This window comes from Podarcis vaucheri, assembly GCF_965113315.1.
Source record: "Podarcis vaucheri genome assembly, chromosome: 4".
NCBI classification, from domain to species: Eukaryota; Metazoa; Chordata; class Lepidosauria; order Squamata; family Lacertidae; genus Podarcis; species Podarcis vaucheri.
Window position 1 is genome coordinate 116,223,288 of NC_138762.1, and position 22,312 is coordinate 116,245,599.

The 22,312-nt window shown below is 48.6% G+C and overlaps 1 long non-coding RNA gene across 1 annotated transcript; it reads right to left on the reverse strand.

Annotated features, from left to right (window-relative positions):
- Positions 1-6,400: 6,400 nt before the first annotated feature.
- Positions 6,401-11,080, reverse strand: LOC309530976. The gene is made up of 3 exons (XR_014218999.1): positions 10,985-11,080; positions 6,944-7,115; positions 6,401-6,464 (listed from the first exon to the last, which is right to left on the reverse strand). It is a non-coding gene; the product is annotated as an uncharacterized lncRNA (long non-coding RNA).
- Between the last annotated feature and the right edge of the window lie 11,232 nt (positions 11,081-22,312).

A 22,312-nucleotide genomic window follows, 5' to 3' on the forward strand; every position in this document is an offset into this window, starting at 1 on the left:
AAGCATATAAACAGCTGCCAGTAGATGAGGCCACAGCAGAGGCACAGACGATTGTGACGCATAGAGGAGCGTTCAGGGTAAAGCGGCTGCAATTCGGGGTCAGCGTGGCACCAGGCATATTCCAGAATCTAATAGACTCTCTCCTTAAAGGAATTCCTGGCATCACCCCCTTCTTCGATGATGTGTTGATTGCCGGGCCCACACCAGAGGAGTTTGAGGACCGCCTCCGCACCGTTCTGCACCATTTCCAGACGGCGGGTCTCAAGGTGAAGCGGGAAAAATGTCTACTAGGAGTGCCTCAGGTGGACTTTCTGGGATTTATGGTGGACGCAGAAGGGGTCCACCCAACTGGGGACAAGGTACGGGCCATTTGTGATGCCCCAGCGCCCAAGAGCAAGACTGAACTTCAGGCCTTCTTGGGACTATTGAACTTTTACCATTCCTTCCTTCCCCACAAGGCGGCGGTCTTGGAGCCCCTACACAGACTCCTGGACAAGCGGGCCCCTTGGGGGTGGGGCCAGCGCCAGGAGGCCGCATTCCAGGCAGTCAAGGACTTGCTTGTCTCAAACTCTGTCTTGGCACACTTCGACGAGAGGCTGCCGGTGGTGCTAGCATGCGACGCCTCACCCTATGGCATTGGCGCTGTCCTGGGGCACCAACTCCCAGATGGAAGAGAGGTACCGGTGGCGTACTTTTCCCAGACACTCAACGCAACCAAGCGGAACTACTCGCAAATCGACAAGGAGGGTCTGGCAATCGTGAAGGGAGTAAAAAAATTCCATGATTTCTTGTACGGGCGGCCCTTCACCGTGGTGACTGACCACAAGCCGTTGCTTGCCTTGTTTGCCCCCGAAAAGCAGACCCCCCAAGTGCTGTCTCCTCGCGTCCTCAGGTGGTCAATTTTCCTTGCCAGCTACCAGTATGCACTGATTCACCGCCCTGGGAAGGCGATGGGCCATGCGGACGCCCTCAGCAGGCTACCACTACCGGAAACAGGCCCCGACCCAGCACCTGCACAAGAGGTTATGAGCCTGGAGCTGCTTCCCGACCGCTCCATTCAGGCACAAGAAGTTGCACACCATTCCAAGAAAGATAGGGTCATCTCCCGGGTCCTGTACTGGGTGTGGAGGGGATGGCCCAGCAGCAGTCCAGGGCCAGAATTCGCCGGCTACACAACCCGCAAACATGAACTGTCGGCCCACAAGGGGTGCCTGTTATGGGGAAGCAGAGTCGTTGTTCCCCAGCCCCTCTGCAAAAGGGTCCTCACAGCCCTACACGAGACACATCCAGGGGTAGTAAGAATGAAGGCCCTTGCCAGGAGTTATGTGTGGTGGCCGGGGATCGATTAAGAGATAGAGGCCTGGGTCAAACACTGCCAGGCCTGCCAAGAATCCCGCCCAGATCCCCCAAGGGCCCCAGTCCAATCCTGGGAGTCCGTCCGAGCACCATGGTCACGCCTGCATGTGGATTTCGCTGGCCCCTTTCAGGGGAAAACATTCTTCGTAGTGGTGGACTCCTACACCAAATGGCTGGAAGTCGCACTGGTACCGTCCACTTCCACGTCCGCAGCCATCCGGGTACTACGCAGGCTGTTTGCAACCCACGGGCTCCCTGACACTCTCGTCTCAGACAACGGGACTGCATTTACGTCAGGAGAATTCCAAACCTTCACAGCACAGAACGCCATCCGCCACATCCGTTCGGCGCCGTTCCACCCTGCCACCAATGGCCAAGCAGAACGCATGGCGCGGACCACCAAGGACACCCTTCGCCGCATGACGCAAGGGGACTGGGAGTACTGCCTTGCCACATTCCTTCTAGCACAGCACAGCACCCCCAGCTCAACAACTGGCCGGAGCCCCGCTGAACTACTAATGGGTCGGCGCCTTGCAATCAGATTGGACCGCCTTCACCCCGATAGAGCTCAGGATGAGGTAGTGGTGGGGGAAGGCAGGAACCCCCGGACCTTTGAGGCCCAGGACCCAGTGTACGCAAAGAATTTTGGGGCAGGCCCAGCATGGGTACCCGCCACAGTCACCAGGTTCACTGGGCCAGTGTCGTACGAGGTGCTAACGGATGGGGGGCAATGCTGGCGCCGCCACTGCGACCAGATACGCCGACGATTCCCGGGAGAAAACCAGGAAGAGGACAGGTCAGAAGAGACCCAAGGGAACAGCGGGGCAGTGAGGCCCATAGAGCAGGAGGGGCCAGCAGGAGAGGCAGAATCAGTAAATACAGAGAGGACCCGTGAGGCCGAAAGGACACCGGAACCAGAACCACGACTGAGCGAGCCGGTTGCACCAGACCAAACAGCCCCATCACAGCCAGCATCCTTGGAACACGAGCCAGAACCTGGAGCCCGGACCAGGGAACACCCCAGGCCGCAACGTACACGTAGGCCGCCGGCATACCTTGGGGACTATGAATGCGACATCCCGGGCAGGACTGGAACTTAGAGGGGAGGGGTGTTATGTACTGAGTTGAATAGGATCCAAACTGAAGCAGTCTGATTAGTCCTAGAACAATGCAGCAGTATGATTGGTTGGCAGGAACCACCCAATCCTGCTCCAGATAGAAGTGAATCCACAACCTGATTGGCTTACAGTAGAATTCCGGAATTAGCCAATCATGTGCAGCCCATTGTGTAAATAATGTATATAAAGCAGATACTGTGAGGGGACTTTCATTCATTCCTCCTCACCACTATGAGCTGAATAAAGAGCATGAAATCACTTTGCGACTCTGAGTATATTTCAACACCCCTTCTCTTGTCACAGTTTCTTGCGTCAAAGCTGACGGTAGGAAAGGCATTTACAGATTCCCCTCTGGCTCTCCTCGTACCACTGGACTGCCAGCAGGTATCGCATGGTTCTGTGTCTTATTCTCCACCTCCCCTTTCGCCATCCTTCATGCAAAGCAGCTGCAATGCAGCCTGCTTACCAGCAGCTATTAACACCAGTTGCTATTTCTGTTTCTCATCTAACAGCTTCTTTTAGTCAAACAGGTCTCAGAATGATCACACAGAAGGAATCCTGCAGCTTGCCAAATAGTGTTTCTGGCAGAAGAGACCAACTCTTTAATATACATCATGCTTCTGAAGCTTCTCACGTTGCCTCATCAAATTTTCGGTTGCCTGGCAGCCAAGATTTGCAAAAGAAGTTCAGTAGCCGTTGAACTGGGTACCATGAGAGCCTAGGGAAGATGTCAAGCAGTTTGTTTTATTTGTATTGGTATCTGAATGTGAATACTTTTCTATATTTCGAAAAGTCCATACGTATTTTGTGTTAACAAATTCTATCTGCCATCCATTTGTTCCATATGTAAACTTGTTGTCTTTCAAAAAATGGATTGGCCCAAAAAACACTGAGGGGCTTGATTCTATTATATAAGCTGGCCCCACATACCATGGTTTTCCTGAAGCTTTAGAAATGATACAATAAACCTATTACTGAGGGGGAGGCTCACCTTTTAAAAACTAAAACTGGGAAGTCTGATTTGTGCATATACTGCTATGTAATTATAATTGTAATTATATTGTTTACCAGCAATAACAGGGGCATTTGCCCTAAATTAATTAATCCATAAGTAGACAAAGAATAAACATCAGAATAAAAAATTATCAACTTTTCATTAAAAAGTTATATTCAAAACCATTCAAGTCAGATAACACATTTATAGTCAGTTTCCCTTGAGTGCAGATGGAACTTTAAGTGGCTTATAGTCTTTGCTGGGTTGATCGATTTTTCTGCTGATTATATATATATATATATATATGATTATGAAATGCAGGTCTTATTTTAAAGATGTGCGTAAGTTGGTTGGTTTGGTTGTTATGCACTGCTTTGCAAAGAATGTTTTCTTAAAAAGTGGTTTGTACGTTTACTAAACTTGAAGACAGATGGTTCTGTGGTTTGGTCAGGTCCTTAGTCTGGCATCTTCACTGGCTCCTCTTGGTCATCTCTTAGCAATCACATTTCACAACAAGGCTCCTATTTGAAAGGGCAGATCGACACTCATGGTTTTAAACATTAAGTAACGGTTGTCACCTAGACAGCATCTTAAAAAGCAAAAAGAAAAAGAAAAGAAAAAAGAAAAGGCAGAAACATCACCTTACCAACAAAGGTCCGTATAGTTAAAGCCATGGCTTTTTCCGGTAGTGATGTATGGAAGTGAGAGCTGGACCATAAAGAAGGCTGATTGTCGAAGAATTGATGCTTTTGAATTATGGTGCTGGAGGAGACTCTTGAGAGTCCCATGGACTGCAACAAGATCAAATGCATCCATTCTTAAGGAAATTAGCCCTGAGTGCTCACTGGAAGGACAGATCGTGAAGCTGAGGCTCCAATACTTTGGCCACCTCATGAGAAGAGAAGACTCCCTGGAAAAGACACTGATGTTGGGAAAGATTGAGGGCACAAGGAGAAGGGGACGACAGAGGACGAGATGGTTGGACAGTGTTCTCGAAGCTACAAACATGAGTCTGACCAAACTGCGGGAGGCAGTGGAAGACAGGAGTGCCTGGCGTGCTCTAGTCCATGGGGTCACAAAGAGTTGGACACGACTAAACAACTAAACAACAACAACGGTTTTCACAACGTAGATCATAGAATCATAGAATCATAGAGTTGGAAGAGACCACAAGGGCCATCGAGTCCAACCCCCTGCCAAGCAGGAAACACCATCAGAGCACTCCTGACATATGGTTGTCAAGCCTCTGCTTAAAGACCTCCAAAGAAGGAGACTCCACCACACTCCTTGGCAGCAAATTCCACTGTCAAACAGCTCTTACTGTCAGGAAGTTCTTCTTAATGTTTAGGTGGAATCTTTCTCCCTCCTCTATGTGACATCCTTTTATATATTTGAACATGGCTATCATATCACCCCTTAACCTCCTCTTCTCCAGGCTAAACATGCCCAGCTCCCTTAGCCGTTCCTCATAAGGCATCGTTTCCAGGCCTTTGACCATTTTGGTTGCCCTCCTCTGGACACGTTCCAGTTTGTCAGTATCCTTCTTGAACTGTGGTGCCCAGAACTGGACACAGTACTCCAGGTGAGGTCTGACCAGAGCAGAATACAGTGGCACTATTACTTTCCTTGATCTAGATGCTATACTCCTATTGATGCAGCCCAGAATTGCATTGGCTTTTTTAGCTGCCGCGTCACACTGTTGGCTCATGTCAAGTTTGTCGTCAACCAAGACTCCTAGATCCTTTTCACATGTACTGCTCTCAAGCCAGGTGTCCCCCATCTTGTATTTGTGCCTCTCATTTTTTTTGCCCAAGTGCAATACTTTACATTTCTCCCTGTTAAAATTCATCTTGTTTGTTTTGGCCCAGTTCTCTAATCGGTCAAGGTCGTTTTGAAGTGTGATCCTGTCCTCTGGGGTGTTAGCCACCCCTCCCAGTTTGGTGTTGTCATGGGCTCAGGGGCTGAGCCACAGGGGAAGGAGGAGATGGAGAGTGAAGGGGAACAATCTGAGGGGAGCTCAGGAGGGTATGCCAGTGATCAGAGAGATTCCATGAGTCTCTCCAGCGAATCAGAGGATTCCCAGAAGGGGGCCCCCAGAGGCAGGGCAAGGGGGGCTAGTGGGGAGTCTCCAAGCGGCAGCTGGAAATCAGGGGTAGCTTCCCCACCAGAGCGTAGCGGGGGGGAAGAAGCCCAAGGATTAAAACAAGAGCCTCCTGCAGGAGGAGAGAGTGAGGCTGGACTGACCACGCCTCCGTCAGAGAGTGGAGGGGCGGAGGGAAGAGCAGGTCCGGCCAGCCTCCCTGAAGGAGAAAGCAGTGAGGGGAGCAGTGTAGCCGTTAGGAGGAAAGTAGGCGGCTGGGCGCGCGCGCCAAGTTCAAATGTGGAGGCGCGCGGGCCAGCAGAAAACCCGGATTGGGAGCCAGGTCCTAAAGCCCGCCAGAAGGGTGGGGAGGAGTCAGAAGAATCCGCCTCCGAAGAAAGTAGGAAAGAGGTAACCCCAGAGGACAGGAGGACCCGGAGGAGAAAGGAGCAAAAGGAGGAGAGGAAGAGGTGGAGCAAGGCTCGGGTCTTGAACTGGTGCAGGGGGGGGAGGAGTCAGACGGAGCTTCGCCGGTCTAAGGACTCAGACGTAGCGCTGCGCGCCATGGGTGTCAAACCAACAATGAACCACAATAAAGACTTTTGTTTATAAAGAGCAACTGCCGTTGGTCCTCTGTGAGCTGGGACCTGAGGCAGCGCTGACAGGTGTCATCTGCAAATTTGATCAGGATGCCCTTGAGTCCATCATCCAAGTCGTTGATAAAGATGTTGAATAAGACCGGGCCCAAGACAGAACCCTGTGGCACCCCACCAGTCACTCTTCTCCAGGATGAAGAGGAACCATTGATGAGAACCCTTTGGGTTACATGACATCTTACTTTTAACCTTCGTAATGCATTATTAAAATGTGACACCAGAGGGCCCTGCAGAGCAACCAGCAACCATCAGCAGGGAAACTGTTTTGATGGAGAAAACAAAGAAACAGTTTTAATTTACAAGTAGGCCCTGTGATATTTTAGAAAAACATATCTAATATCATTCTAATAAGGTTAAACAGGTCCGTGTAGGTCCAGCACAAGGCAGAAAGAGAAGCAATTAGCAGAGGCCTGCCGGTGGAGCCAGGCCTGCCTTCTTCTTTGCTGCTGCACCCTTGAGCTGGACCGGCCCACACATGAGGCAAGGTGAGGCAACTGCCTCAGATGGCAGGATCCACAGGGACCGCAGGTCCTGATGCAGCAGATCTTTATTCCACCTTTGCTCCTGATGTTGGCCTTTACCAAGCCCTTCTTCCCTGGCAGGCGGAGAGCAGCATTTGGTGGTTTGCCTCAGGTGCCAAAATATATTGGGCCTGCCCTGCACTTGAGGATGAGGCCAGCCCAGAAGTGAGGAGCAGCTAGGTGAGTCAGAGGGTAGCAGATCAGGAAGAGGGACTCACCTGCTGCCACCTGAAGTGGTACAGTCAGGAATTCCTCAGACAACGGCCTCATTCTGCTGTGTAATGCATAGGACGGCTAACAGCTTCCCTCACTGAAGGACTTTAAGGATATGCTAGCATCAATTTGCATGGAGGAATGGGTAGGGCTTGAAGGAGATATGGCAGGTGTGTACTGAAATGAAACCAAACATTATTTCTCTGCATTGTAAAGCTGTATATTGAGGAGTGAAATCAAACCAGCTGATTGTGTTTCCTAAGACCAAACTACCGTATTTTTCGCTCCATAGGACGCTCCTGACCAAAAGACGCACCAAGTTTTTAGAGCAGGAAAACAAGAAATTTTTTTTGACTCAAATGTTGTACTAAACTATTTAAAACAGCAAAGTGTGTGTGGTTCCTGTCCTCTTTGCTGCTTTAAAGCAAGCCACGGTATATAATGATGAGAATGGAAAAAGGACACATTCCATTATAATGTAGCTGTTTTCATTATCACTGGGAAGTCAGTATTGGCAGCAGTCACAAAAACTAAAATTTGAGCATTTTACTGTTATTAATCAAGAATATTAATAGTCAGGGAGAGAAACCAGGGCTGTGCAAATGAGAAGTGCTTGGAGTATGGAGGAACAGCAAAAAGATCAAATGATTGTGCTCCAGTTCCTAAATCTCTGAAGTTTTCTCAAAACAGGCATGGTTGTTTTGAAAGGAAGATTCAAAATGGAGTGACTGAGCAAAGAACAGAGGAGGAAAAGAGGTCAGATAAATAGCTTCTATTCAATACCAAGAGAACACAATGTTTTTGGTTTAGTATAGGTGGACTGTACTTGTAAGAATTTGTATAATGAATTATAGAGTTGGAGTGGAATATCAGAGCTTCTTTTCAGCAGTAAAGATTAGCTACTAGGAACATGGTCCACACACACACAGGATGTCTGGTTATAGCTGTGCAGTTTAAACTGTTCCTGAGCCAGATACCTGCTCAGTTTTAGCTGAAATTACTATTACTGGTTTGTGGAGATGCTTTGCATGTATTTATGACTATTTCCCCAAAACTGCTACTTGAAGAAATCCCCAAACTTACTATTTTTAAACTTCAAAAGGAGCTCAGAATCCAGTTAGGCAATCCTTTGCAGTTGAATTAGGAGGCACTGAGAGACAGCAATTTGCTGCTCCCCACCCCCACCCTCCACCCCAGGATCACACAGCCTTCCGTCTGCTTGCAAACCTTGTCGGGACTTCAGGGGAAAGCAAAGTCTGCAGGCAGAGCAGTATAGCTCCCCACCCCCACCCCCAAAATCACCCCAGCAGCACACAATCTTCCCTCTGCTTGCAAACCTTGTAAACCTTGTCGGGACTTCAGGGGAAAGCAAAGTCTGCAGGCAGAGCAGTATAGCTCCCCACCCCCACCCCCACCCCCAAAAAGCACCCCAGCAGCACACAATCTTCCCTCTGATTGCAAACCTTGCAAACCTTGTCCGGGCTTCAGGGGAAAGCAAAGGCTGCCGGCAGAGCCGCGTGGCTCCTCCCCCCACCCCCAAAGAGCAGCCCGGGAGCACACAGCCTTCCCGCTGCTTGTAAACATTGCCGGGGCTTCAGGGGAAAGCGGAGGCTGCCGGCAGAGCACCGTGGCTCCTCCCCCCACCCCCAAAGAGCAGCCCAGGGGCACAAGACACCAGCGATTTGGCTCCAGGGAACACACATTCGCTCCATAAGACGCACAGACTTTTCCCCTTACTTTTTAGGAGGGAAAAAGTGCGTCCTATGGAGCGAAAAATACGGTAATACCTTTCTTCTGGGCCAGCCCTACGATGAGGCAGAGGGAGGCAGTTGCCTCAGGTGACAGGTGCTGAGGTGCAGGGAGGGACAGTGCCATGTGAGTGCCATGTTGTCTGGCCTGTACCCCTTGCATTAGCCTGCTGTCCTCTGGATGCAGTCCTTTTACCAGTATTGAAGATTAAACTACCAGTCAAATTGGCTTCTGTCTGTGCCTTAGGAGAAGGCACCATCTTGAGCTTTGCCCAAGGCAGCAGATTGTCCTGAGCTGCCTCTGCTCTGTGTTTGGGGTGTTTTGTTCTGGGCCAAGTAACATTTTCTGGGGAGTATCATTTTATCTTTCTTTACTGCTGTTTTATCTTCAGTTGCTTGTTATCAGGTGAAACTCTTGATAAATCTAAAACAATTTATTTCAGCACCTACACAAGCACACACTCAACTTTAGAGATACGGAACATGGAGCCGTCCATTTACAAATGGACTGCTGGATGCTGACACTGCTGTTTCCATGGCAACCTGTCAGACTGGGCAAGGCTGTGAAGATGCATTCATAAGCATCAAATAGCAACAGGGTGTTCTTTCAGATCTAATATATATGTCGTATCAATTTGAAATGCAGCTCCTCATTTTTATCTCTCTCTCTTTGATTTTCCATGCACACTATACGTTCAAAACACATCCCCCCCCAAGAACCATGCAAACTGTAGGTTGTTAATAGTGCTGGGAATTGTAGCACCATGGGGGTAAACTACGGTTCCCCTGGTTTTTTGGGTGTATACTTTAAGAGTATGGTGTATACACCAGCATGAGATTTTCTGTAACACCTTGTCCATCCATCACTTTACTTTGTATGCCTTAGAAGAAGCTTACTATAAATTATGCTTCAGTTAACCTTTAGTTTCAACTTTGCATTTTGACTCCTGATCAAGGGCTAAAATTGATGTAGGCGAAAACTCATTGGACTTGTTTGCTACTAAAATTCTATACTGCATACAGGTATTGAGATTTTCCTCCCTCCTTTTTTTGGTCTATTTTGGATGCTGACGGTTTGGATGCTGACTGTTGTATGAAATTTGCCACATAGAACCTTATTAAGGCAGGATATAGTTTGGCCACATATGTGCCAAGTGTGTTTTGGTTTTTCAGTTTAATGCTGACCTCCACGTGGCGTGATGTGTCCAAATGTGTGTCTATGTTTTCTAAGCTTGCTGAAGTAAATCTCCACTGAATACTGTTACAGTTTTACAGGAAGAGGGATGACATTTGTATGTGCAAGCTGGACAACTGCCAGTTTGTGAAATCAAAGAGCAGCTTTGCACAATATTCATGCAATTGAGAGCTCTGGGTATAGATTTAGCACTTGCCCAGAAATTAACATTTGGGGCAGAATCCACTGTTTATCCTCAGGGCACTGCTTGTTTTAAAACATTAAGCATGTAAGAGACTTTTGACAAAATGATACAGTGATATATTCCAGTGTGAGAACATGCAGACTTTCAAGTTTCCACACTACAAAACTGACTCATGGCCCAGGTTTTATTTAGATTAAAGTTCTAAATAGGGTAGCTGTCAAGTTTCGAACAGCTTGGCAAATCCAAGTATAAACAGGGCCTTGAACAAAAGCAGGCTTGGCAGGTTCCGGTCATCTTTGCTCCAGATTAAGACCCAAACTACATTTTATGCAGAAACGTGTCTCACTGTAATAGCCTAACAGGCTTTTTAAATCAAGGAGAGCTACTTGTTTTTTTGGATGGTCAAGGTCAGAGCAACAGCATGCCCACCACTGGCTTGGTTGGTGACTTTCCCCATGCTTCAAAATTTTGAAACAAATACAAATTTTATTACTAAACCCCCTCAATACTACTATAACTCAGGGGAATGGGTGGCGCTGTGGTCTAAACCACTGAGCCTCTTGGGCTTGCCGATCGGAAGGTTGGCCATTCAAATCCATGCGACAGGGTGAGTTTCCGTTGCTCTGTCCCAGCTTCTGCTAATCTAATCATCATTATCATCATCATCATCTAGCAGTTCGAAAGCATGCCAGTGCAAGTAGATAAAAAGGTACAGTTGTGGTGGGAAGGTTAAATGGCGTTTCCGTGTCCTGTGGCTTCCGCCATAGTTGCCTTTGACTGGACTTAACCGTCCAGAGGTCCTTTACCCTCACCTTTCTACTATAACCAACCAAATGATTAAAATGTCATAATCAAGCAGCACAATAAAAACATATCAGAGCCTCTGACTATAGCCTTAGTATATGGCATCTTGACATACATGACAAGATGCTGGCAGATGTGTCTCTCCTTTCTCATAGGCCGATTCTGAAAGTAATCATGTCTCCCATAGCTCCAGTACTGGTGCATGGCTGCTGTCTCCATGGCGACCGCTTGCTCTGTAGAAAGCGCTGAACATGAATTCTCTTGCAATGTCCTGTAGCAGTTCTGCCTTTTGCAGAAAACCATGTGGTTTCAAATAAAGAGAACGAAATGTATATATATATTTCTTTGCATATTGCTTCTCTCTTTCCACCAGCTCATTTTATCAGGCCCCAAATTTTCAGTTCACTGTCTCTCTTGACAAGCATTTTTTTTACCGCTCCCACCTCCCTACCTCTCTACACCCAGTGTGTTTCTTCTAGAAAAAAAGGTGCAACATGAAGTTGTTACAGTAAGTGCTGCACTTTTAACCAGTATGTTTCTTCTAGGGGGAAAAAAAGATGCTGGTAACTGTTTATCCTTAAGAAAAAAGCACTGCTTACATACCTTCATGGACCCCCAGGACGATGGCAAGATGAGTTTCTGATGTTTCCATTTTAGGCTAAGCATCTAATCAGATCGGGATGTAATGTTACTTGTTGGGTGTGTCTTTCATTTGGCCTTTGTGCAGGGTGCTGGGGTGGCTGCCTGGGTTGGCAGGTTTTCAGGGCCCTTGAAGGAGGGGAGGGCTCAGCTCCCTTCACACGTGCAGCTCTTTGCTGTGGTAGAACCTTCCGGGAAGTGCAGACGCTGCAACTTACTAAAAGAACTTTACCATTTATTTATTAGCTTTGTGCTGCATTTGAACAATACTTCTTTTTCTTTTTTTAAAAATACCTTAACCATCTGTAACTATTTATTTATGCTACATTTACCACAGAAGGGGTTCCCGAGGGTCATCTAGTCCACCCCCTGCAATGCAGGAATCTCAGCTAAAGCTTCCATGACTGATGGTCATCCAACCTCTGCTTAAAAACCTCCAAGGAAGGTGAGTACACAATCTCCCGAGGGAGTCTGTTATGCAATAGTATGCTATGCAGCAGTTGTCCAGAGCACCAAAACACAGTAAGCCATTTTCTCAAAAACACAAATAGCCACCACAGGTCCTTGGTCCCATGTTGCTCCTGGAAGTCAGACAGCCTTATTATTAATTATTAAGTCTCCAAGTATTGTTGCATGTACTTGTGAAACATAGAATTGTTGCATTGGAAGGGACCCCGAAGGTCATCCAGTCCAACCCCCTTGGGGACAGACTCATGAATCAACAAACAAATGCATCTAGCCTGGCTCTTAAAAACGCAGGAGCTTATCTGTGTTGCAACCTTTGTTTAAAAAAACAAAAAAACGAAATGCCACTTTATTCAGTTGAAGTGGATTCTACTGGCAAATGCATGTGGTACAACAATAAATCTGTTAAGTCTTTGAGCCACAAACTATTCTGGCCTCCCTTTGTCTCTTTCCTGTTGCTGGGCAAATAATGGGCTGTGCCATAACTGCTCCTCTTCAGTGGGCCTTTCCAATATTTCCACAGAAGTACTGGTTAGCATCTGGAGTCCTTTGGGATCATCTCTTTCTGAAGCTCTTTTCAGGCCTTCGTCTTATCAGTATTTAAAGAAAGGGACTGAAGAGGAATGAACTACAGAGCTAGCAGCTGTTTTAAAATACTCCTCTGAAGTTAGCAGATTTAGTTTTCAATAAGCAATAATCACACCTCAAGTCGAGATTAACCAGTTATATAAACTGCTTATATAAAATGATGCCCTTCACTGTCAAACTTCAGGAAACATTCATCACAGTGCAGACCCAGTCATGTCTGCTTGGAAGTGCCATTGAGTTCAGAGGGATTTTGTTGTTGTTGTTTAGTCATTTAGTTGTGTCCGACTCTTCGTGACCCCCTGAACCAGAGCACGCCAGGCACTCCTGTCTTCCACTGCCTCCCGCAGTTTGGTCAGACTCATGTTTGTAGCTTCGAGAACACTGTCCAACCATCTTGTCCTCTGTCGTCCCCTTCTCCTTGGGCCCTCCATCTTTCCCCACATCAGGGTCTTTCCCAGGGAGTCTTCTCTTCTCACGAGGTGGCCAAAGTATTGGAGTCTCAGCTTCACGATCTGTCCTTCCAGTGAGCTCTCAGGGCTGATTTCCTTAAGAATGGATAGGTTTGATCTTCTTGCAGTCCATGGGACTCTCAAGAGTGTCCTCCAGCACCATAATTCAAAAGCATCAATTCTTCGGTGATCAGCCTTCTTTATGGTCCAGCTCTCACTTCCATACATCACTACTGGGAAAACCATAGCTTTAACTATACGGACCTTTGTTGGCAAGGTGATGTCTCTGCTTTTAAAATGCTGTCTAGGTTTGTCATTGCTTTTCTCCCAAGAAGCAGGCGTCTTTTAATTTCGTGACTGCTGTCACCATCTGCAGTGATCATGGAGCCCAAGAAAGTAAAATCTCTCACTGCTTCCATTTCTTCCCCTTCTATTTGCCAGGAGGTGATGGCCCCAGTGGCCATGATCTTAGTTTTTTTTATGTTGAGCTTCAGACCATATTTTGCGCTCTCCTCTTTCACCCTCATTAAAAGGTTCTTTAATTCCTCCTCACTTTCTGCCATCAAGATTGTGTCATCTGCATATCTGAGGTTGTTGATATTTCTTCCGGCAATCTTAATTCCGGCTTGGGATTCATCCAGCCCAGCCTTTTGCATGATGAATTCTGCATATAAGTCAAATAGGGATTTACTCTCAGATAAATGTTTGTGGGTTTGTAGCTGTGGACGACACATTAGAGGTATGTTGGGAATGGCCACTTTTTGCATATTTAGTAGCACTGCATCAAAACCCAACCTTACTGCATGAAAAAGAATAGTTGAGCATTGCATAAAAGTTTCTCAGATGACTAGAAAGAATTTTTCTAATTATTTGTTTCAAATGTGTGAAAGAAGGGAACCATTATTCCACAGGAGCCATGATAATGGTTGCAAGAAAATGGAGGCCAAACAAATTCTACTCTATTATATATCTATTTATATCCTGCCCTTCCTCCGAAAGAAACCCAGGAGAAGTAGAATGGCTGGGTCACATCTCTGTTCTCAGGTGTATGGAAGAACCTATGTATGTACAGATGGAGGTGTACAGGTGTCTCCTTCCCACTTTCCATGGCTCTCCTGAGGCACAACCGGCCAGTGGAGGTTCAAGCCCACCCAGGAATGGCTGTGGACAGGCTTCCAACATTGCAGGCGGTTGGACTAGAGGACCCTTGGGTTCCCTTCCAATTCTATGAAATTATGACACACAGGGACTGAAGGTGGGGCCAGGGAGTTCAGCCCAAGTCTCCTTCCACACATTCAGTGTACAGATGGAAGGGAAGAGGTTAGGGTTAGGGTTAGGGTTAGGGTTGGTGTCAGGGTTAGGGTTATGGTTAGCGTTTCGGTTAGGGTTAGAGTTAGGGTTAGGGTTAGGGTAAGGGTTAGGGTTAGGGTTAGCGTTTTGGTTTGGGTTAGCGTTTCGGTTTGGGTTAGCGTTTCGGTTAGGGTTAGGGTTAGGGTTAAGATTGGGGCTAGGGTTAGGGTTACTGTTAGTGTTACGGTTAGGGTTAGGGTTAGGATTGGGGTTAGGGTGAAGGTAAGGATTCGGGTTAGGGTTAGGGTTAGGGTTAGGGTTAGGGTACGGTTAGGGTTAGGGTTACGGTTAGGGTTACGGTTACGGCTACGGCTACGGTTAGGGTTAGGGTTAGGGTTAGGGTTAGGGTTAGGTTGAGGGTTAGGGATAGGGTTAGGGTTAGGGTTAGGGTTAGGATTAGGGTTAGGGTTAGGTTTAGGGTTAGGCTTAGGGTTATGTTACGGTTAGGGCTAGGGTCCCCTTCATGTTTAAAATTTTAAAAGATGATGCTGTTAAGGTGCTACACTCAATATGCCAGCAAGTTTGGAAAACTCAGCAGTGGCCAGAGGATTGGAGAAGATCAGTCTACATTCCAATCCCAAAGAAAGGCAGTGCCAAAGAATGCTCCAACTACCGCACAATTTCACTCATTTCACATGCTAGCAAGGTTATGCTTAAAATTCTACAAGGAAGGCTCAAGCAGTATGTGGACCGAGAACTCCCAGAAGTGCAAGCTGGATTTAGAAGAGGCAGAGGAACCAGAGACCAAATTGCAAACATGCGCTGGATTATGGAGAAAGCTAGAGAGTTCCAGAAAGACATCTACTTCTGCTTCATTGACTATGCAAAAGCCTTTGACTGTGTTGACCACAGCAAACTATGGCAAGTTCTTAAAGAAATGGGAGTGCCTGATCACCTCATCTGTCTCCTGCGAAATCTCTATGTGGGACAAGAAGCTACAGTTAGAACTGGATATGGAACAACTGATTGGTTCCAAATTGGGAAAGGAGTACGGCAAGGCTGTATATTGTCTCCCTGCTTATTTAACTTATATGCAGAATTCATCATGCGAAAGGCTGGGCTGGATGAATCCCAAGCCGGAATTAAGATTGCCGGAAGAAATATCAACAACCTCAGATATGCAGATGACACAACCTTGATGGCAGAAAGTGAAGAGGAATTAAAGAACCTTTTAATGAGGGTGAAAGAGGAGAGCGCAAAATATGGTCTGAAGCTCAACATAAAAAAAACTAAGATCATGGCCACTGGGCCCATCACCTCCTGGCAAATAGATGGGGAAGAAATGGAGGCAGTGAGAGATTTTACTTTCTTGGGCTCCATGATCAGTGCAGATGGTGACAGCAGTCACGAAATTAAAAGACGCCTGCTCCTTGGGAGAAAGGCGATGGCAAACCTAGACAACATCTTAAAAAGCAGAGACATCACCTTGCCAACAAAGGTCCGTATAGTAAAAGCCATGGTTTTCCCAGTAGTGATGTATGGAAGTGAGAGCTGGACCATAAAGAAGGCTGATCGCCGAAGAATTGATGCTTTTGAATTATGGTGCTGGAGGAGACTCTTGAGAGTCCCATGGACTGCAAGAAGATCAAACCTCTCCATTCTGAAGGAAATCAGCCCTGAGTGCTCACTGGAAGGACAGATCGTGAAGCTGAGGCTCCAATACTTTGGCCACCTCATGAGAAGAGAGGACTCCCTGGAAAAGACCCTGATGTTGGGAAAGATGGAGGGCACAAGGAGAAGGGGACGACAGAGAATGAGATGGTTGGATGGTGTTCTTGAAGCTACTAGCATGAGTTTGATCAAACTGCGGGAGGCAGTGGAGGACAGAAGTGCCTGGCGTGCTCTGGTCCATGGGGTCACGAAGAGTCGGACACGACTAAACGACTAAACAACAACAGGGCTAGGGTTAGGAATGGGGTTAGGGTTAGGGTTAGCGTTTTGGTTTGGGTTAGCGTTTCGGTTTGGGTTAGCGTTTCGGTTAGGGTTAGGGTAAAGATTGGGGCTAGGGTTAGGGTTAGGGTTACGGTTAGTGTTACAGTTAGGGTTAGGATTGGGGTTAGAGTTGGGGTTAGGGTTAGGGTTGGGGTTGGGGTTAGGGTTACGGTTACGGTCAGGGTTAGGGTTGGTGTTAGGGTTAGGGTTAGGGTTAGCGTTTCGGTTAGGGTTAGGGTTTGGGTTAGGGTTGGTGTTAGGGTTAGCGTTAGGGTTAGGGTTAGGGTTAGGGATAGGGATAGGGATAGGTTTAGCGTTTCGGTTAGGGTTAGGGTTAGGGTTAGCGCTTTGGTTAGGGTTAGCGTCTTGGTTAGGGTTAGGGTTAGTGTTACGGTTAGTGTTAGGGTTAGGGTTAGGATTGGGGTTAGGGTGAGGGTTAGGGTTATGTTACGGTTAGGGTTAGGGTTAGGAATGGGGTTCGGGTTCGGGTTAGCATTTCGGTTTGGGTTAGCGTTTCGGTTTGGGTTAGCGTTTCGGTTAGGGTTAGGGTTAGGGTGAAGATTGGGGCTAGGGTTAGGGTTAGGGTTATGGTTAGTTTTATGGTTAGGTTTAGCCTTTCACTTAGGGTTAGGGTTACTGTTAGTGTTACGGTTAGGGTTAGGATTGGGGTTAGGGTTAGGGTTAGGCTTAGGGTTGGGGTTGGGGTTAGGGTTAGGGTTAGGGTTAGGGTTGCAGTTAGGATTAGCCTTTTGTTTAGGGTTAGCGTTTTGGTTAGGGTTAGGGTTAGGGTTAGGGTTACGGTTAGGGTTAGGTTTAGGGTTAGGATTAGGGTTAGGGTTTCGGTTAGGGTTATGGTTAGGGTTAGGATTACGGTTAGTGTTACGGTTAGGGTTAGGGTTAGGATTGGGATTAGGGTTAGGGTTAAGGTTAGCGTTCGGGTTAGGGTTAGGGTTAGGGTTTGGGTTGGTGTTAGGGTTAGGGTTAGGGTTAGCGTTAGGGTTAGGGTTAGGGTTAGCGTTTTGGTTTGGGTTAGCGTTTCGGTTTGGGTTAGCGTTTCGGTTAGGGTTAGGGTTAGGGTTAGGGTTAAGATTGGGGCTAGGGTTAGGGTTACTGTTAGTGTTACGGTTAGGGTTAGGGTTAGGATTGGGGTTAGGGTGAAGGTAAGGATTCGGGTTAGGGTTAGGGTTAGGGTTAGGGTTAGGGTACGGTTAGGGTTAGGGTTAGGGTTTCTTTTAGGGTTAGGGTTACGGTTAGGGTTACGGTTACGGCTACGGCTACGGCTACGGTTAGGGTTAGGGTTAGGGTTAGGTTGAGGGTTAGGGTTAGGGTTAGGATTAGGGTTAGGGTTAGGTTTAGGGTTAGGCTTAGGGTTATGTTACGGTTAGGGCTAGGGTTAGGAATGGGGTTAGGGTTAGGGTTAGCGTTTTGGTTTGGGTTAGCGTTTCGGTTTGGGTTAGCGTTTCGGTTAGGGTTAGGGTTAAGATTGGGGCTAGGGTTAGGGTTAGGGTTACGGTTAGTGTTACAGTTAGGGTTAGGGTTAGGATTGGGGTTAGAGTTGGGGTTAGGGTTAGGGTTGGGGTTGGGGTTAGGGTTACGGTTACGGTCAGGGTTAGGGTTAGGGTTGGTGTTAGGGTTAGGGTTAGGGTTAGCGTTTCGGTTAGGGTTAGGGTTTGGGTTAGGGTTGGTGTTAGGTTTAGCGTTAGGCTTAGGGTTAGGGATAGGGATAGGGATAGGTTTAGCGTTTCGGTTAGGGTTAGGGTTAGGGTTAGCGCTTTGGTTAGGGTTAGCGTCTTGGTTAGGGTTAGGGTTAGGGTTAGGGTTAGTGTTACGGTTAGTGTTAGGGTTAGGGTTAGGATTGGGGTTAGGGTGAGGGTTAGGGTTAGGGTTATGTTACGGTTAGGGTTACGGTTAGGAATGGGGTTCGGGTTCGGGTTAGCATTTCGGTTTGGGTTAGCGTTTCGGTTTGGGTTAGCGTTTCGGTTAGGGTTAGGGTTAGGGTGAAGATTGGGGCTAGGGTTAGGGTTAGGGTTATGGTTAGTTTTATGGTTAGGTTTAGCCTTTCACTTAGGGTTAGGGTTACTGTTAGTGTTACGGTTAGGGTTAGGGTTAGGATTGGGGTTAGGGTTAGGGTTAGGCTTAGGGTTGGGGTTGGGGTTGGGGTTGGGGTTAGGGTTAGGGTTAGGGTTAGGGTTAGGGTTGCAGTTAGGATTAGCCTTTTGTTTAGGGTTAGCGTTTTGGTTAGGGTTAGGGTTAGGGTTAGGGTTAGGGTTACGGTTAGGGTTAGGGTTAGGGTTAGGGTTAGGATTAGGGTTAGGGTTTCGGTTAGGGTTATGGTTAGGGTTAGGATTACGGTTAGTGTTACGGTTAGGGTTAGGGTTAGGATTGGGATTAGGGTTAGGGTTAAGGTTAGCGTTCGGGTTAGGGTTAGGGTTAGGGTTTGGGTTAGGGTTGGTGTTAGGGTTAGGGTTAGGGTTAGGTTTAGGTTTAGGTTTAGGTTTAGGTTTAGGGTTAGGGTTAGGGCTAGGGCTAGGGTTAGGGTTAGTGTTTTGGTTAGGGTTAGGGTTAGGGTTAGGGTTAGCGCTTTCTTTAGGGTTAGCATCTTGGTTAGGGTTTGGGTTAGGGTTAGGGTTACGGTTAGTGTTACGGTTAGAGTTAGGATTGGGGTTAGGGTGAAGGTAAGTGTCAGGGGTTCAGAGACAGAGGCACAGGTGAGGGGGGAGACGGAGAGTGATGGGGAAGCATCCCAGGACAGTGAGGAAGAGGATGACAATGACTTGAGGTCTTCCATGAGTCTCTCAAGTGAATCGGAGGATTCCCAGAAGGGGGCGCCCCTAGTCAGGCCAAGGGGGGTCGCAGGGGGGACCTGCCAGGAGCAGGGAAGCAGCAGGGAAACCCCGAGTAGGAGTGGGAGATCGGGGCCGGCTTCCCAGCAGGAACGAAGTGAAGAGAGTGGAGTTCCCAGTGTGACACACGGAGCAGAGCAGGATGGAGACAGGGGAAGGAGATCGGGGCATTACGTCCTGCCGGAAGAGGTGGAGAGTAGTACAGGGAGTAGTGTAAGTGTCAAGAGGAAGGTCAGGGGTAGCGAACGCGCGCCAAGTTCAAATGTGGAGGCGCGCGGAAATGGAGAGAGCCCGGAGGAGGAGCCTGGCCCCAAAGCACGAAGGAGGGGGGAACAGGCATCTGAGGAATCCGCTTCAGGAGAGAGCAGGAGGGAAGGAACCCAGGGGGGCAGAAAGACCCCGCGGAAAAGGAAAGACAGGAAGAGGTGGACTAGCACAAGCCTCTTAAGCTGGTGTAGGGGCGGGACTGATTCAGAGGGGACTTCAAACGTCTAGCCTAAGAGACGCGGGGCTGCGCGCCTCGGTTGTGGAACCGATAATGAACTGCAATAAACATCCTTGTATATAAGAAGAGCATGGCGTTGGTCTTTTGTGAGCTGAGACCTGAGGCAGCCCTGACAGTAAGTCCCCTCCCAAAGATACGCAAATTTTTTTTTGCAAAGCTCACGAAGTTTGGCAGCCATGAGTATGGAGCATCAGATAGCTGAGCTACGCAACGCAGTCTCCCAGCTTACCACTGAGGTAGTGGTCTCCCAGAAGAGGGGGGAAGAGGCGGAAAAGGGGTGCCAGGATCTGCAAGCCAGGTGGGATCATGCATGCCAGGTGGGGTTCCCGGGGGCCAAGGCTGCAGGAGTAGCACTGGGCAGAAGAGGAGGCAACTTGGTAGCCCACTTCGATGGGAACCTGAAGCAGTACCCCAGTTTTAAAGCAGACGTAGAATATGCGTTGCACTTGCTTCGCGACGACTTTAAAGATGAGGAGGAGAAGGTGGGTTTCATTGTGTCCCACTTGCATGGGGAAGCAAGGGCTTGGCTGCGCAATCTGTGGCGCGAGGAATGCCCTGCTCGAAGGAACTCTGATGAATTTATCAAATGCATGGACGCTTGCTTTCAGTCTAGCGTGGATGTGGATGTGGCACGCCAGCAGATGCATGGTTTAAGGCAAGGCAAGGCTTCCGTACGTCAGTACCATGCTCGCTTTTTCGCCTTGCTGAATGTGCTGCGATGGGAGAAAGATTCTCTGGCAGTCAGAGACTTGTTTTGGGAGGGGCTCTCTGGCCCTGTGAAAGACGAACTGGCAAGGGGGGACAGACCTAAAACCCTGGCAGACGTGGTGCAGCGGGCGCTTGCCATTGGAGTACGCCACGAAGAACGCCCTTGGCGCGATGAGGGGGGTAGCCAGCTTCACGCACCGTCTAGAGTGCCTCCTTTCTTTCCCAGAGATCCAGGACGTACGCGTCCCTCACCTCAGCTACAGGCAGGGGAGGAACCGATGGAACTGGGGAGTGCAAAGGCTCAGTCAGCGGCTGGAGCCCCAGCGTCCGGAGCAGTCAAGACAAAGCCTCCTAGAGGGAACAGGAAGTGTTACATCTGTGACAGTGGGACGCACATGGCCAAAGAGTGTCCCCAGAGGCTCCGGCAGCACACTGCAGCCTTAGCAACAGTAACTGCAGCAGCACAACATGAAGAGCAATTTCAGGGAAACGACAATGCCTGGCTGGAAGCAGAAATGCTGGGGCACAGCCAGGCAAGTCAGTAGGGCAGTCCCCAGCGCCTTTGCAGCCTACAGACCCCCTGCCACCTAAGCCAGTGGTGCAGCTCACTGCAACTCTCCAACTACCTAATGGACGCACCCTAGAAGTCCCCATTACAATTGACAGTGGGAGCAACGCAGACTTCGTGGGGGTGCACTTCGTCAAGCAGCATCGCATAGAGCTCCTACCAGCCACGCTGCCTTTGAACGTCGTCACGGTGGATGGCAGGAAGTTGCTGGGTGGGCAGGTGGTGCAACAGACGCCACCCATGGTGATGCAGATTGGCAATCACCGAGAAATCATCAGTTTCAACGTCACCCGCCTGTCAGACACGCCTATAGTGTTAGGCATGAGTTGGCTGGATAAGCACAGCCCAACCATGGCATGGTACCAGCGGCAGCTCACCTTCGGCTCGTCATACTGCGCGCAGCATTGCATCCAGACCGGTCAAGAGGAGGAGGGCCCGGAGGAAGGGCAGCAGCTGAGACTCAGCATGGCGCAAGCTGTACCCCTCAAGTACAAGGGGTTTTTGGAGGTCTTCTGCGAGAAGGAGGCTGACCAGTTGCCACCCCACCGGCCCTACGACTGCGCAATTGACTTCTTGCCAGGGACAATGCTACCGACTGCGAAGCTGTATTCCATGTCCGAGGACGAGCTGCAGGAGCTCAAGGAGTTCATAGCTCACAACATGCAGCGGGGATTCATCCAAGAATCGAAGCCTGTAGGGGGCAGTCCTGTGTTTTTCGTGAAGAAGAAGGACACGCCCCAAAAAAGGCTGATCGTAGACTATCGCTTCATAAACTCGAAAACAAAGCCTGCAGCCTTCCCCATGCCCAAGATTGACGACCTGCTCGGGACGGTGCGGAAAGGGAAGATCTTCACCAAGTTGGATCTCCGCGGCGCATACAATCTCATACGCGTGCAAGAGGGTGATGAGTGGAAGACGGCCATGTTCACACCGTTGGGCACTTACGAATACAGAGTTATGCCGTTTGGTCTCCAAAATGGCTCCCACTTTTTCCAAGCTTTTATGCATCATGTGCTAGCGGGACTCCTCTACAAGAAGTGCGTATGTTTCCTCGACGACATTCTTATCTTCTCGGAATCGCCGGCGGCTCACGAGAGCGACGTTAAGGAAGTCCTGCAGAGGCTACGGGAACACAGGCTCTACGCCAAACTGGAGAAGTGCCAATTCGACGTGACGGAGGTGGATTTTCTGGGCTATAGGCTGTCCGACAGGGGACTAGCCATGGACAGCGCCAAGGTCCGCGCGGTGTTGGACTGGAAGAGCCCGCGAACGCGGAAGGAGGTCCAGAGGTTCGTCGGTTTCGCCAACTTTTACCGCAAGTTCATCAGGGGTTTCGCCAGGGAGACGGCAGCTATCACGGACGCTCTCAGCTCCAAGAAGAAGAAGTTCACCTGGA